Source organism: Scophthalmus maximus, chromosome 12, assembly GCF_022379125.1.
Source record: "Scophthalmus maximus strain ysfricsl-2021 chromosome 12, ASM2237912v1, whole genome shotgun sequence".
Lineage (NCBI taxonomy): Eukaryota > Metazoa > Chordata > Actinopteri > Pleuronectiformes > Scophthalmidae > Scophthalmus > Scophthalmus maximus.
The window spans coordinates 5,470,963-5,486,630 of record NC_061526.1 but is presented as its reverse complement, the minus strand read 5'-3'; the positions used below and the strand labels follow the sequence as shown (position 1 = coordinate 5,486,630).

Sequence of the window (15,668 nt, the reverse complement as noted above, 5' to 3'; positions counted from 1 at the left end):
CAGTGTGGTTTTTTTTTCAGGTTGGCTGCTCATCTTTTTTTATTTATATTCTCCTTTTAATGCAGACAACAGTGCGTCGCAATTATTCAAAGCATCAACTTCCTCCCCTTGCCTACTGATGCTCGTCACTCCTCTCTGCAGTTCAGTCGCTTGATGCCTCCCAAGATAATTTGATGGGAAATTTATTTCGTTTACACATCATACCACACTGGCTGTAATTAATTGTTCTGCTGTTTCGCGCACAAGAGTTCACTAACTCCTTTGTGTAACTACAGGCTTGTTACTGTTCCGTGATACGTGGCGCCGCGCTGACACTGGAAACAGATGCTGTTGTCACCTAAAACGTCCATGTAGATGACTCCGAAACAAAGAATCCCCGGAATTAATGAACAGCGAGGCCGCTGTGATGCATTCAATTCCTTTCTGACAGGGAGCTTCATCAGTGAAATACTAAGAATTCTCCTGGTAACACAACAAGGCTGATAACGTGAGTTTGTTTGTTTTGGGTACGCATTAGAATATTAGTTCACATACATTATGTATAATATGTTAAAATCTCATCTTAAATAGGCGTATATTTGTTTTTCTAACTCAGGTTTAGCTTCGCATCACAGCGGAGCCATGTACAGTTGCTCCATAGAATGTAAAGTCAGATGCTTTGCATATTCAATCAACCCGTATGCAGACATGGAGCACAAAATACTATATGTTTCATTAAGGTTAATTTTAACGCTAGATTTGCTAATTTCTTCCCAGGATTGTTTAATGCATGGAAGCAGTGTAAACTTTACATTTTTCTTTTATTGAAAGAATTGCCACAATTTTAGGCGCGGAAAATGGGGGGGGGGGGGGTAAAATTCACAGACAACCTGAAAGTTTAGTCCTTAGTATGAGTAATGCTGCAAAAATGATGGGGCCTACATTTCCCACAATGCACCTGTATAGCATCTTCGATTTTAAGACATTATCCTGGTGATTTACTTAACGCTACTTCCTGAACCATGAAGGACATCATACAACTTTTTTTTTTCCAACTGGTGCAGTAGTCGTCCTCATGACAAACACATTTAGCGCCATGTATAAAATGGGTGGAATGTCCCTTTAATGTACCATAAAAAGGACACTTTAGGAACACCATGGCATGGATTGAATTGAAGCTGTGTATATGTTAACACATAGAACAGTGGAGAGTTATTCTATCGGTTGGATGTTGTTCTTTACAGTCAATGCCTAAAACTACAGTAGGCAGGCGGTCCTCACCTTGACTGCGGTGTCAGGGAGGTGATAACACATCACTATTTGCAGCAGTAATTGATCTAATTCCATCGCCCTTCATACTCCACGGCTCCCTTAAGTTGAGTCCCTTCCCCATGATACTTTCCCAGTTTATAGAGCGATGATGGGCCGCCCAATACAGAGCCCTAAGCCTTGTTGTTATAGTTGCTCCAGAGATACACTTATATTTTACTCATGAGAAGTAATGAATTACTCAATTAATACAAGGAGGAAAATGTAACTACTTAGTCAATACTTGTAAATATAGTGGTTTACATTCATCTCAATTAGAGATGTTCCAATCCCAATACCAGTATCGGAAATGTCCCCAATAGTGCCAAAAATGCTGGATCGACATGGGAAAATGTATTAAGAAATAAACGAGTCAGTTCGTAATAAATTATATTCTGAGGTCCCTGAATGTATAATATTTGAAAAGTATCTGATGCATTCCCTGCGTACGCATTGTATATGGATACTATATATACAATGCATATATATATATATATATATACTATATTTGCCCCACCATAGTTTCATGATGACACACACACGGCTTACGAACATGGATTGATCGGCTGATTATTATGCATTTTTCTGTTAACTGATTAATTATTTGGACTGTAAAATGATCATTTTGGTCCATGGAAAATTCCAGAACCCTGAGACTAAGAAAAACGGCAAATAATTGTGTAAAATAATCATGTATAATGAATCAATCATCAACACAGATGCAGATTAATTTTCAGCGGATCGGCTGATTTATTAATTTTTTCAGCTATAAATTAAAATCTCATTTAATTTAATTACAGGGGGGGAAAAACACTGGAAAAGCTGGATAATTCCACCAACCCTGTTATTTACATCCTGACGCCTGATAACATGCTGCACCTGCTGAAAGGCATCTCTTGGGTTTCATTGTCATTCTGCTGACTGTGGGTAGTTGCTCCTAATTGTCAGGTCTTTTTATACGTCAGTGCAGCCTCTGTAGTTGCCACTGTACATTTTCAAAACATTTCACAGAAAAACAGGATGTGGTCACATCTTCTGATTCATCTCCTCTTCGACTTGAATTCTAAAAAGTAGAGAAATTGCATGGATTTGTTTTCACATTTTATAGTCCATTCAAGATAGCGCTCTAAATTTATACAATGCTGGATACGTTGGACGACACCATATGGACCAAGAAATAAACAAGTCAAAAAATAAAACTGGCAAGATGAGCACTATGATTCAGAGGTGATGAAGAAGCAAACAAACAATACCATAAGTGTCGACAGACAGTGTTTGAAGCACAGGAACAGAGAGCTGAATATAGCTCAGTGGGAAGACGTGAGTGGATGAAATCAGTTTTTCGTGTACTGTCAGTATAAAGAAAAGCTAGCAAGCAGTAAAATTATAATGATCGGGGGGGGCGTATACTTTCTAAAAATACTGATATATTTGTTGAGTAACTAATGAAGTTTTGTTATAAGTGAGCTTCATAACTCGCCATCCGTACAACGTGGTTCAACTGAACTTGGACGTCACGGGCACAAAAGTTGCCGTACCCTTGGGCTGACACGTAAAGTGACTTTGTCACCGCCACCATTGAGCTGCAGATCGGCTGCCCGTTGAAGCAAACTTGACAGGAGACGCGGAGGTCGAGAGAAAGACGAGCCCAACGCGGTAATGAAGCGTTATATAAGGTCTATTTAAAAAAGTTAATATGAGTGAAGTGACACAAATTATGAAGAGGGCCCATCTCATCTGCGCGTCCCAATGCAGGCAAAGTTCACAGAAAGGGGTTTCGGTCCCCTGCCATTATCCACTGTCACCGGAGCACGGATGACGAGAAGGGACGTCTCTAATTAGCCCTCGTCAGCCAAATGACATTCTAATCACGTGTTTCTGGTAATTACTTCACTTTTACGATCTCTGCGCTCATCTCAGGTTGGCATGATAGCTCTTGTCACTAAAATGAACCATTTAAAAATGTATTTGAAGCTTTCTGGCTGAAGTGATACAAGGAGGGGATGTAAAAACGGAAGGGGGGAATAACTGCCTCCATCCTCTACTCTCAAGCCCTGAGGCGCACTAGTGTGAAAAAAATAAAAATATATCTTGTTTCTCGTTTTATCATCTACCGGTGCTTAAAATTGAGCAGTGTGTGATGTATTTACTGTGGACTAACAGAGTCTTGACACTGGCAGTCTGCACTTATCTGTGTGCACACCTTTTAGGTGGATTTGGTTGATGGCCTCTGCCTTCCCCTGAACTTCAACCAACTGAGCTGGTTATATGTGAAATTAAAAAAGGGGGAAATTATTAAACAGCCGGCTGGAGCTAAACACGGTTCCTGGACACAGGGGGCCCGGAGAGTGATTCATTTTCATCCCATCTCAGCCTGCAAAATTGATTCAAGCATTTACATATGTTCACATATTTCCTGAGCGTATTCATTTCAGTTCAATTCAATTTTATTTGTGCTGCGCCAAATGGCAACATGCACTACGTCAAGCCATTTTACGGAGTAAGGGCAAGACCCTGGAATATAAAGTTACAGTGTGCAAACACTGGACGAGAGCTATAGGGGGGTCTTTAAAGAGAGAGCTGAACAAAATGGAAATGTTTACTATGAAAGTCCAACACAAATGAATTCTAAAAATATATAGTAAATAACGAGTGTTTAATTTACAGAAAACATTCTGTGGCGTCTGGTTAGATCATGCAGGAGGCAGGACGTGACGAGAATTCTCCCTATTTATTTAAAGTCATCAATACCTCGACTTGCTACTCGCTGCGAATTTTCCAGAGATTCTTCCTGCTGTGTTCTCTTATCGGCTCACTTGATCCCAAACATGTTACTAAGGGGGTTGGAAGGAGAAGTTCTGGGATATGTCAGAAGCTAAATTTGCGTTCTCACATACAGCCCCCTCCTGAAAAGTTCTGGAAAATGTAGAGATTTCAGTGTCTGCGAGCAGCTTAACTAACACACTAAATAAGCATTTTTTTCCTCCTCTCACAGGAAGCATGTGTGCTCACTGAAGAGCATCCCTCACGTATGAGATGCACTGCTCTGGCACCGTAGGTTACTTCCAGAGAGATAACAACTTGTGCTCATTGCGGAGTGTATATACTGTATCTCTAAACAGAAATGAAAAAAAAAAAAAAACGCTGTCTGTTTCCGCCCTGCACTGGATAGAAGCTCCTCGACAAATCCTGAAACCCCCACCCTGCAGGGAATCATTAGTCGGGCGACACGTGTGACATCATTTGAATCCGCGACCTTGCGGGCCTTGCGGGACCACTGGATCGGTAGACACATCATCGAATAATACGCGGCTCTGTTGCTGTGTGAAAGCACAAGGGACGGAGGAGGGGGGATTGGTGGAGCATTATGCTAAAATATGTACCATTTCCACTGGGTTCCGCTGGGCCTCGGCGGCTGTTGTTTGTGCCGCGCCGGCTTGTCTTGGCTCGCTCCGTCTCCAGCTCGGGCCTCATTATGTGTGACAGCACTCTGAGAGAGCAGGTATAGAGGCTGGGATGAAAGTGAGGAAGGGAGGAGGCTCGCAGCACAGACACGGGGCCTTCTCTTCCTCCTCATATCATGGATGAATCAATTGATGCTGTTTTGTGCACTTTTTCTGCTGACCCAGCAAGAGAGGGGGGGGGTTGAAGGAGGGGGGGTATTCGGCCAGTTGCCTATGGCATGGCAGCTACAGTTTGAGTTTAGCTCACTCTGTCACTATTACACCCCCCCCCCCCATCCTCATGCTTCTTGCTACTGCAAGCACACAGGAAATGTTGTGCATACACACACATACACACACAGCATCCCTTTCCTCTAAAATGCATTTCTCGCCTGCGGAGTTATGGCAGTGGACTGTCTGCTAGATATTAGGGTTGTGGGGGTAAATCTAGATGATGGATGATTTCTGTTGTGCTGTCAAAACCAGCGCTTGATAAAAGAACAACACAGGACGGACGCGCAAGACAAACGGATGGTGCTGGGGCGGGAGGGAGGGAGGGAGGGAGGGAGGGAGGGGAGGAACAAAACTCACATCAATATCTGCTATTTCCAAATTCATTGGACTCGGAGAATCTGCGTGGCGTCGTGAGGGCGAGTCTATTCACAATGTCACAAAATGTTGGATGCTTTAAGCACACTGCTCACAGCTGCACTTGCAAGGTAAACATTATTACGGGTCCTCAATCAAATGTCTCCGCCCGCATGTTGTGTCACCTTGCCCGGGCGTCTGCGGTTGACTGTGTGCAAAAAACAAACGCGTCGCTGTCTTGTCTGCAAGAGGAATAAATATTGATATGCTCCAGTGGCCTATGTGTGTTAATTAAATACATGCTCATTGAAATTCAATGACAGCTGGAATTTCACAGTGAGCTGGGAGATCGTGCTTCTCCCCAAGAGTGTAAAACATAATTGGTTGACAGCAAAAAGTAACACGCAATTAGTTAGGGAGGTTTAATTAATATTATTCAGGCGAGGTCCTCGGTTTAGATGCGTCCGACTGCGTGCCGCCTCTCTGTTGTACAGACGCAGCAGATGTGGCGCTGGGAGCTTAAGGCGATTGGTTGATGCATACAACAGGGGTCCCGTGGTTGGAACTGTAACCCTCAGTGGAAACAAATGGGGGTTGGAAACTAATTCCCTTATGTCTTTTTCGCAAAAATATCTGTGCTTAAAAATGTCATAGGAGATTTATTTTCCAATAAACTTCTGTGCCCCTCCCTACTTCTTTGGTGCTGCATAAGTTGCTAGCAGCAATTGATGTGAGTATAAAATAGTTTGACATTGAAAGTGTCCAAATGTGCCATGAACTACAGTAAAGCTGCTTTCAGAGATACACTGAAGATTTTTCCAGAGGGGCTATATTTTAAAATGCAAATGTCTAGTCTAGTACAATTTCAGGAAAATGTCCAATTGAGCCCGTGTGAGAATTCATCAGTAGAGCGAGTGGGCGCTCTACCCAGGCGCTGCACTTGGGCATAGTAAGCTACAACAGCATGCTATCATACTCAAAATGCTGATGTAAAATAAAGTGTGGCTGACGCTAATGAGAGTGTCATTGCAGATACATTGTGATCAAATATAGTACTAGATGAATGATATTTTTGAGCTGCTGGTGGCCATTCAGGAGATGATGAGGGTTGACATTCCACAGGGCAATTTTTAAAAAACTGGTAAAAGCCGAACAGGTCATGCTCATGGTGTCACTATACAGGAAAAACCAGGTGAGTCAATTGGATATATCCTCTGGGGGCCATGAATTTCATAACACAATTTCATCCAGTAGGTGATGAGACTGATTAAAGTCTAATTTTAATGCAGAATATTTCACACTGATCTCGGGAAGGATTCAGTTCAAGTAAAATAATGTACAGTACACCCAACCCAGTGAGCACGGTCAGCCAGTTCGACATGAAAATCCTGAAGCCCATACACTTAATTCATGCTCACCTTCCCCCATCGCTACGGCTGCCTCCTCTTTTTTCTTCCAACGGCGGCATTGACACCTGGACTCCTCTGTGACTCATGTATCACACTCGCTTAAATGGCTTCGCACGGCTTACGGACAACAGTCCGCTCTGTTTTGTGCTATTGTGCGACACATTAAAAAGCCATTTGCTGCCAGACCTATTGAACAGACCCGCAATGGTTCCCCCAACATCACTCCCCTGGTGGACTGTTATTGTCATTGAGCGGTTTGGGGGCACCTCTGACAGCGGGCGATTGGGAAATCTCGGGGCTTTATTGAGCTGGGCTCCACAAAAGGCAGATAGAAGTGAGTTTTAAAGGGAGGATTAGTGCGATAATTTAGATACGACCACACAGACACTGAGTATTTATTCATGTTCACGGTGGGTCGTGAGCACAAACGGGCCAGAAAGGCACTAACAAAAAAATGAATGATGTTTCTGTTTGTGTTCTGCAATAGTATTGTGCTATCAGATGTTTAGCTTAACCTGGTCAAAACTGCTAAGCCAAGACAATCAAACTGCGCCTACTTCAGTGCGATCAGGGTCAAGGATGACACAGATCTGTGTCTGGAGGCCAAGCTCAACACTCCGTGACGGGAGGGACAGTTGAAGTTGGTGAAAAGTTTAAACAACTGAGAATTGAGACTTTGGCTATTTTTTTCTCGAAACCATTATTTACCCACAGTCCTCACAAAAGATAAATATCATTTTTGCTGGCCAACATAGGCCGTCTTAAACCAGACCTGACTTAAACCATCAAAATGATCTGTAGCTGAAAAACTACTGATGACCATGGAAATATTACAGACTCCTTAAATGTAAGCGGGACAAATGTTCATATGGTGTATTAAGACTATGTGCCATGAAAGCTTCAGCATATAAAACTACCGTCAACTGATAAATACATTAAAAAATTCCTCCACACTACCATCCACTACAACACCATGCCTTGATCCCGAGGACTCAATCTGACAACTTCCCAGTCCAGTGGGAGTTCACTGCATTTTGTGTGGGTTGACAACAGATCTCCAATCAAGCATCGGCTTCTACTTTCAGCTGCCTCAGCTGCCATCAACACACACACACAAGTGCACACACACGCACACAACTCCACCCACTGTTTACCCCCCACCCCACCCCATCCGTACAGAAAAGACATCAAACAAACATGACCTGCACTCTGCCAAGCCTCCATTTCACACCAGGCCTGGCAGAAATTAAAATCAAACAAAAATGTGAAATGGGACGTTTTGCTTTGCCGGACTGCAAACCTCACATTCTCTGCGCAGGAAGTGCTCGGCTACGCAGGGCGGGTGTTCCAGGGACTGTTTACGAACCCGGCTGAAAAAATGGATGTGTGCGTATTTGCGTTGGTGTTGAAATGACTGTGGGTACAGATCAAAATTGGAAATATTTTATAGATAGATCCCCCGGGGGAAATTGTGTTTCATTACAGTTGCTGCGACCAAGAATAGAAATGTATACCGGCCTAAAATTATAATATGGAGAAATATAGAATAGAAGCATGAAAAATATGACGTAAAATATGTGTATTATACGACAATGCACAATAAAACTACTACACGAGCATTTACAAATGACAAAACATGGGTGCAGATGAATGGCAAATTATGGTTAAAGAAGTGGTGAACATGAGTTTCAAAGATGTGAGCTCTCTCCTCATTGGTCAAGCCTTTTAAAAAAAAAAAAAAAAAAAAAGTAAAACCTCACTCCATGACTGATCGATTCACTGAAAAGTTAGAGTTCCTCGCACCAAACTTTCACTATACACAACACGTATAGGATTTCCGGGATGCGAAGCAAAGGGAAAACATAGATGCCAACTGCTCACGGAACATAACACAGTGTAAACGACAGGGCCACACGATCAACTGTGGACACCAGCAGCAGCAGTAACAACAACGCGATCCACGCATGCGCACTGACTCGTGCCACGCAGCAGGTGAAGCCCAGCTAAATCACAGCAGCAAACGCGAACCACAACGACGGAAACACACGGTTATCTTACCTTGGGAACCACCGCAGCCCCGGTGCCTCGGCTCCTAGCTTCCCCCCCGACCACCACCTCGTTCCCGAAACATGCTGCGCGGCCTCCGTCGCGTCTGGACCGCCAGCAATTGGTGTTAGCCGCCGGCTCTTCGCTCTCCTCACACCGGCCACGACGTCGAGCCCCTTTTGTCCGCCCGCTTCGTTGAGCAGCCAGCCGGGAAGCTGTTACAGAGAATGAGTCATAAGTTTGCCGGCGTTACACATTGTTTTAACATTGAGTAAATATCTGGAGTTCAGGTGGAGGAGTCTCCCACCTGACTGCGGCACATCAGGTTAATTGAACACACCTTTTTTTGCAGTGTGAGTGCAACAGCGCTGCGCGTGGAGGAAGGCCGGAACTGCACCAACCGGCTGTTAAAGGGACAGTTCCGTGATTTTTTTAAAGTGGTGGTTGTATGAGTTACTTATGCATAGTTAATATGTTACCTCGTGGAGAATGGTGATCAGCGATGTCATTTGGCGCAGTTTGGAGGAGAAATGGAAGAAGGGTAAGTCTGAGTCGCACTGTTGCAAGAGGGGGCCACCGAAGAATGTCTTTTTCGCCACATTTTTAAATGCTTACCGAAAAATTTTTTTAAAATCCGTTCAATTGTACGGTAAAGGATGTATTTTTTCACTGCTTCAGTTTCAGCCAGACAGCCGCTTGAAAAAAAAGTGCAAACTTAAACGGCTGTCTGACGGATAACTGAAGCAGTGAAAAAAATACATCTTTTAGTGTACAACTGAACAGATATATATATATATTTTAAGGTTACGTTTTAAAATGTGGCGAAAAAGACGTTTGGCGGTGGTCCCCTGTGCAACAGTGCGACTCAGACTTTCGCTTCTTCCACTTCTCCTCCACATTCCGTTAAATGACATTCCTGATCCCCATCTCCATGAGGTAACATATTAACTATGCATAAGTACCTCACACAACCACTTACAAATCACTGAACTATCCCTTTAAGAGAAATCACAAATTTCTTCCATATTTGTTATTTGTTAATACACGGTTTGCAATTCAACTAATGAAGACTAAACCAAGTAAGCTTTTAAAAGACATTTTTTAATGACGATCGCAAATGACAGATATTTATTTTAATGATTTCAGAGCAAAATTTTGTAGTCATGAAACCAAAAACAGGATAACAAAATAGAATGAAAAAGATTCAACCGAGCCGTTGGCTAACAAAAAAATTAAATGGGTCACAGCTAGCGTGACCCATTTCATGTAGTAAATGTTGGCTTAATTGGCTAGCTGGCTACAGCTGATAAAATCATCTTGCCACAGTTGTCATTCCGGCCAGCAAAAGGTCACTGGTTAAAAATTAAATAGCCCGCTTTTTTTTTTCTCTACCTCTGTCTGTGTCAAAGATAAAAATTTCAAGTGGCAAAGTTGCCCCTGGTGTTTGCGTTACCTGCACACCGTGTGTGCTGTGCAGGAATGAAGAGCTCAACATAGCTTAGCAGTGGTAAACTCAGGGGACGGGGCTCACAGTAGGTCAGTGTATCCTAAAATTCATACAACCATACTCAATATATCCGGTGGATAACAATAGACAGAGGGGAGGTTGGGGAACTCGTTTCAACCCGAGGGCTGAAGAGATATTGAATTGAAAGTCTTCCAGCTGAGATCCTGAAGGACCTGACACGGCCTGCAGTCGCACTGTCAGATAAGAGTTCTTTTGCAAAATTCATTCCAGTGCAGAGACTGTCGACTCGCATGATCCCAACCCATTAAATCTACGAGATATTACATCCCTTGCTGTTATAATTGTCATGTCAGAAGCATATTTTCTTCCTCTAATAAAATACAACCATGTGAAATCTGTGACCAATGATTTCATGTCTTCATATAATGATTAATTTCACATCTGGTCACAGGAGTGATTATATTATTGATGTACTCAATGTCAATTTGCTATGGATATAATAGCAGTGGTTGTTGGCAAATTATGAAACTATTAACCATGAAAGGAACAAAGAAAGATTTGTCTTTGCCATGGCTGCCTGATAGTATCTGTGGCACATCACGGTGTGAGTTGAGTAGCCTTGTCAAACTTAAGTGTCTTTTTCCACTGCATTATATATTATTCATTGCATTGAAAGAGGCAACCAGAGGCATTTTATGTGAAATAATTAATTTGCTGTTGATAGAGTCTGGTTCATTCTACTGTATGACACTTAATGTCACCAATTATTTGATCTAAAGATAAACTGAACTCTACTTATTTGTTTAGATGAATCAGCTCTATTGAACTTTGAAACCTTACATTATTTAGAAACAGCCTCATCAGATCTGTTTAAAAAAAAAAAAAGAGTAGAAGATAATGTTGCCAACAGTTTTAAATAACCAGAGGACAGAGAAGTTGCCACAGGCGAATCTAAAGACCCCGCAGCTGAGAGTACACCAATTACCCACACATTTTCTCCGGCTTGGCACTTGGACAGCAACATCACAGAGCCGGGACAGAGGAAATTAAGACCAACTTAGAACCTTGCTTTTTCCCAGCGCAGATGATAATTTTCCAGGCAATTAAGATGCACCGCGCTTTAGAGGGTGGGGTCAGTGAATGCTCATGGGAAACTCGGCGTGATAAAACCAGCGCAGTGCTGTTGTGGGCAATGAAACGAAAGCTGCTCGTCAGCTGTCCGACAAGCTTGGGTAATTGACCCAGCTTTTGAGACACATCAGTGATATCAAAGAGTCATTAAGTTCTTTAGAATTATATCCCCTGATGAAATGTTTCCTAAATGCTGCACTAAAAACATTGTAACAATTCTAGCATAATTTATCTCAAAGTCATTATTCTGTACAACTTCTTGTCTTGACCAGTTTAACATGTTCGATACTGGGAGCAGCATACTTAACATCCCATGAAAAGCATAGTTTCATATGCAATCACAATGCCAGGTTCAATTTTCTTGCCCCGCTAACTGAAGTAACATCACAGCATGTTGTGGAAATCAATTCTTAGATTGCGAGATATGTATTGGAAGCACCATCACTGCGGCTGGAGGGCCACGCAGTCAGTCTGCTTTAGTGAGTTAACTGGTAAACGCACATGCTGTACTGTGAAAGTGAGGGATTTATAGGATTTCAATTAAGGAGGGCAACAGTTCCAGACGATAAATAATTAATGAATGAAAGATTAAATCATTGAATTATTTCAATCAGGCAAATTTGGGTGTTGTCTCCCATCATTTACACTTGTGCTTCTCCCTGGCTCTGAACATAATCCCGTCGGGAGATTTTGCAGGACTTCAAAAACTAGGCACAATCTGATTTTCCCAAAAACAGTCGGTACAGTCAAACAAGCCAATCTCACGTAGTGAAAATGCAACAGCTGTCCATGAGGTTTGTCTGAGTTTATTTTGCCTATTGCATCTGGCACAGATCTCGCTTGGAGCCGTAAAGTAAATAAAACCTGTAAATAAAAACATGACTGCGACCACTATTTTATGAATAGAGCACAAAGACATGCCTGCACATCCTGTTATTGTCATATTTTTTGAAAGACTAATCCTTGTTTTTCGGCGGCCTAAATAGCCCATCACCCTGCATTGTCAGTTAACAAGCACAGATGCCAGTTTCTCAAAACAATTGTAAATGATGAGAAACAACGTTTTACGAGGGTCTGAGCTGAGAAACAGCGATCCCATATTTTAATCAGTTACCTTCTGCACAATTGGCTCCAAACTGCTGGAACAGGATCTGGCAACAAACAAAAAAAATGAAAAAAATTGAACACTGATGACTCAAAACACTAAACAGTGTGTATTGTCAGGCTCATGTGAGCATTTTACTGCTTGAAAGATGTTTCCTTTGGAACCCAACTGAATCAGAAATAAATGAAAACTTCATGCCAAGTGTGGATGTGGTACATGAAACAAAGAAGCCACTAATATGTACTGTAACAAAGGAAACATAAAAGTGTAACAACCTTCATCGGGGCTGGCTCCTGCAGACATACACCATCTGTGTGGATGGAATTCTGTTTGTCAGAAACTAGCCAAGATAATGTAGCTTTGTCTTTTCCATAAAGCAACAGAAAGAGGAAATCTTTGTGTGTTTACCATCTCGAATCAAAACCACCTTGTTCTCCCTCCTGGGTACGTATATGAACATTCCAGCATGCTACATGCCTCGAAGATTTGAGGCATCAGCCCAAGCATATGGAAACGTTTGTGATTTTTCTCTGCAGTTTGTGCATGCTGTCTGAAACATCACAGCAACTACATGATGGGTTTTGAGGACATTTTGTGTGGACATTCATGGTCCCCAGAGGATGAAGCCCACTGGTTTTATTAATCATTTGTCCTTTCCTTTTCCTATATTTCCTTTTTTATAAAAGTGTCTTGACAACCATTGGATGGATTTGCAGTGAGATCCAGTGTATATAATCACTTCGCCTCAAAAGGAATTGCAGTAAATCCTCTCACTTTTCAGTCGACAGAATGCGGAGGAGAAATGTAGTCTGGACCTTGGGCGGGACCGAGGGTCGGCCCACAATATCTGGTAGTGTGGGGAGTTTGATACTTAGGACTTATAGTCGGGATCATGATTACCTCAGTACTTTCCGAGTCGAAACCACTGAGAGAGACGAGTCACGCGTCTGACAGTGATGCCAAGCTCACGTTGATACCAACTATACATGAAAGAAAGTCGAAATGTGGCAAGAACATGGGTTAGATCTGAACATGGAGCTAAATATGTGGCAGTTATGGTAAGTTCACAGCTGTCAGGGGTTTAAAAATGATTCATTAAAGTTACAACAACACAATTAGTATAGCTTAGTATTCGGACTTAAGACTTGCATAGAAATGTGGAAAAGTATTTGATTAAAATCATGAAGGACAATGTAATCCTTCAATATAGGTCATGAGGGGTTGCGTATGACAATACAAATAACCTTATTTTACTTTATCAAAATGTTTCAGCGAGCCCCAGCATAAATCCAACAAGGACACCTTGGTTTAACCTTAGTTTATCAATGGGCGTCTTCACAAAAACAGAAAGCTCATTCATTAAACTCTTGCACACGTATTTTTAGATTCGAAAACAATCTCCGAACAATGATGTCATCTGGAGGACACTGACGGCACGCAGCGTTGAAGAGACGGAGAGGGAAGCTGCGCAAGCACAAAATGATCTTTGATGGTGCTGTGAAAAACACGATTTTCAGAACCGTTGGTGCTCTGTTTTGCATATTTAATGACACTGTATCTCAAAACAAAACTTAAATCATCTGTACGATGAAGGTGTTTGTCCTCCGTGGCCCCAGATGAACTGTGACACCTCTGACAAAGTAGCAACGCACATTTTTATTTGTGAGGGTTATGAAGAGTTCAGAAGTACAAAGATACAGTTTCGAAACAAAAACTCAGACGCATCCTTTCATTGGCAGTTTCATTTGCGAACGAGAGACCAAGGACGGGCTCATGCATACACCCGAGCGTGCGGCTCGGCGTTTTCCAGACGTAGCGTTGTTCAGAGGAGAAAAACCCATATCATGCTTCTTTCTCCAAGGGCGTTTCCTGATATAATAGACTCTTGCTCTCTACAGCACAGTTTATCCCAGATGAGAAGAGGCGGCTGCGCCACCACTATCTTACCAAGTCCTGTCTGAGCCTTCCCTTTTTTTTTTTTTTAACTTGTATTCATAACCCGACACATTTCACTCATCTTCGTCGCTGAATAATTTAGTAGCACAAACCACATTAATGGGGGCGATCCATCCGCTGCTAGATGAGAGTTGGAGAGCGGTTATTTATGTTCAACAGCGACCGGGGAATTAAGCATTGTATTTCAAATGAAGACGAGTTGGAAAAATATGGGTGGATTTTGAACACCGCCCCCCCCCTTTTCACTCACAAGCTGTGAGTGAAAAGTTATGTTGGTAACTTAAGACAGTAGGGCATGTAACGGAAAGGGGGAGAGGAGAAATCCCCCCGTGCATATACACCGCATGTGTCAACGGTAAGCATGGAAGAACGCGTTCAAAAATAACACATGCTGTGAGTTTGTCTCACGCCTGTTGGGAAAACTGACGAGTAGCTCGGTCAGCCGACTCGCATAGAGGACGACGTCTCTGTGAATAAAGAGAAGACGGAGAGTTTGTGTTAGGCTCCGACGTTGTCGCTCCCCGAGCTTTTTCGCACGGAGAAAAATGGAAGTGACGTCAAGAATTACTGTAGATACCAATACCAGCCGTTGTCTGCCATTGCAGCCCACACACAAGTGCACTGCATAAACCCCTGCAATCCACCTGATATGCGGCGGCGGCGGCAGCACCATAGTTATTGACCTAAGCACATCGCGCTCTCAAAAATCCATGACTTGGAGCAGGCTGTTCCCGCGAAACGTTCCGCGGCTTTGGTGAGCGGGAACTCACAATTAACGTCGACGCAAATCCAGCCGCGGAGATGAATGACAGCAACACGACGGCGGGAATTAGCATCCGGCAAATCTCATGATGTTGCACCGCACGCAGTGTGCAATAAAACAGCCGGCGGTCGCGGCATCCTCGCGGCGTCGCGATATCGCCTAAGCACACGAAACCCGCGAGTGTTTGCCGCTGTTTTGCCTTTGTTTACTGCAGAGTTATTGCAAAGGATGCATTGTTTATACTGCATCAATCCGAGTCTACAGTAGTCTACGATATTATATTAATACAATTTTTTTCTTAGTTTAAAAAGTCACCCAAGATCAAAAGCTTAACTTTGGCAAGTAAAGGGACAGTGATTATCCCCGTTTATTTATTTAACTTTAGTGGAAAGTCACTGTGCAAGTGTGTGTGTGTGTGTGTGTGTGTGTGTGTGTGTGTGTGTGTGTGTGAGGAGGAGCCAGGGACATAAAT

At 42.7% G+C, this 15,668-nt stretch overlaps 1 long non-coding RNA gene across 4 annotated transcripts in view; it reads right to left on the bottom strand.

The window, feature by feature from the left end:
• Positions 1–12,527, bottom strand: part of LOC124850827 — a 221,612-nt gene extending 209,085 nt beyond the window's left edge. The window contains exons 1-2 of one of the 4 annotated variants that reach the window (XR_007031772.1): positions 12,487–12,527; positions 8,786–8,988 (exon numbers count right to left, since the gene is read on the bottom strand). This is a non-coding gene — a long non-coding RNA (uncharacterized LOC124850827). The other 3 variants (XR_007031771.1, XR_007031774.1, XR_007031773.1) reach the window with 3 other exon arrangements.
• Positions 12,528–15,668: the final 3,141 nt, after the last annotated feature.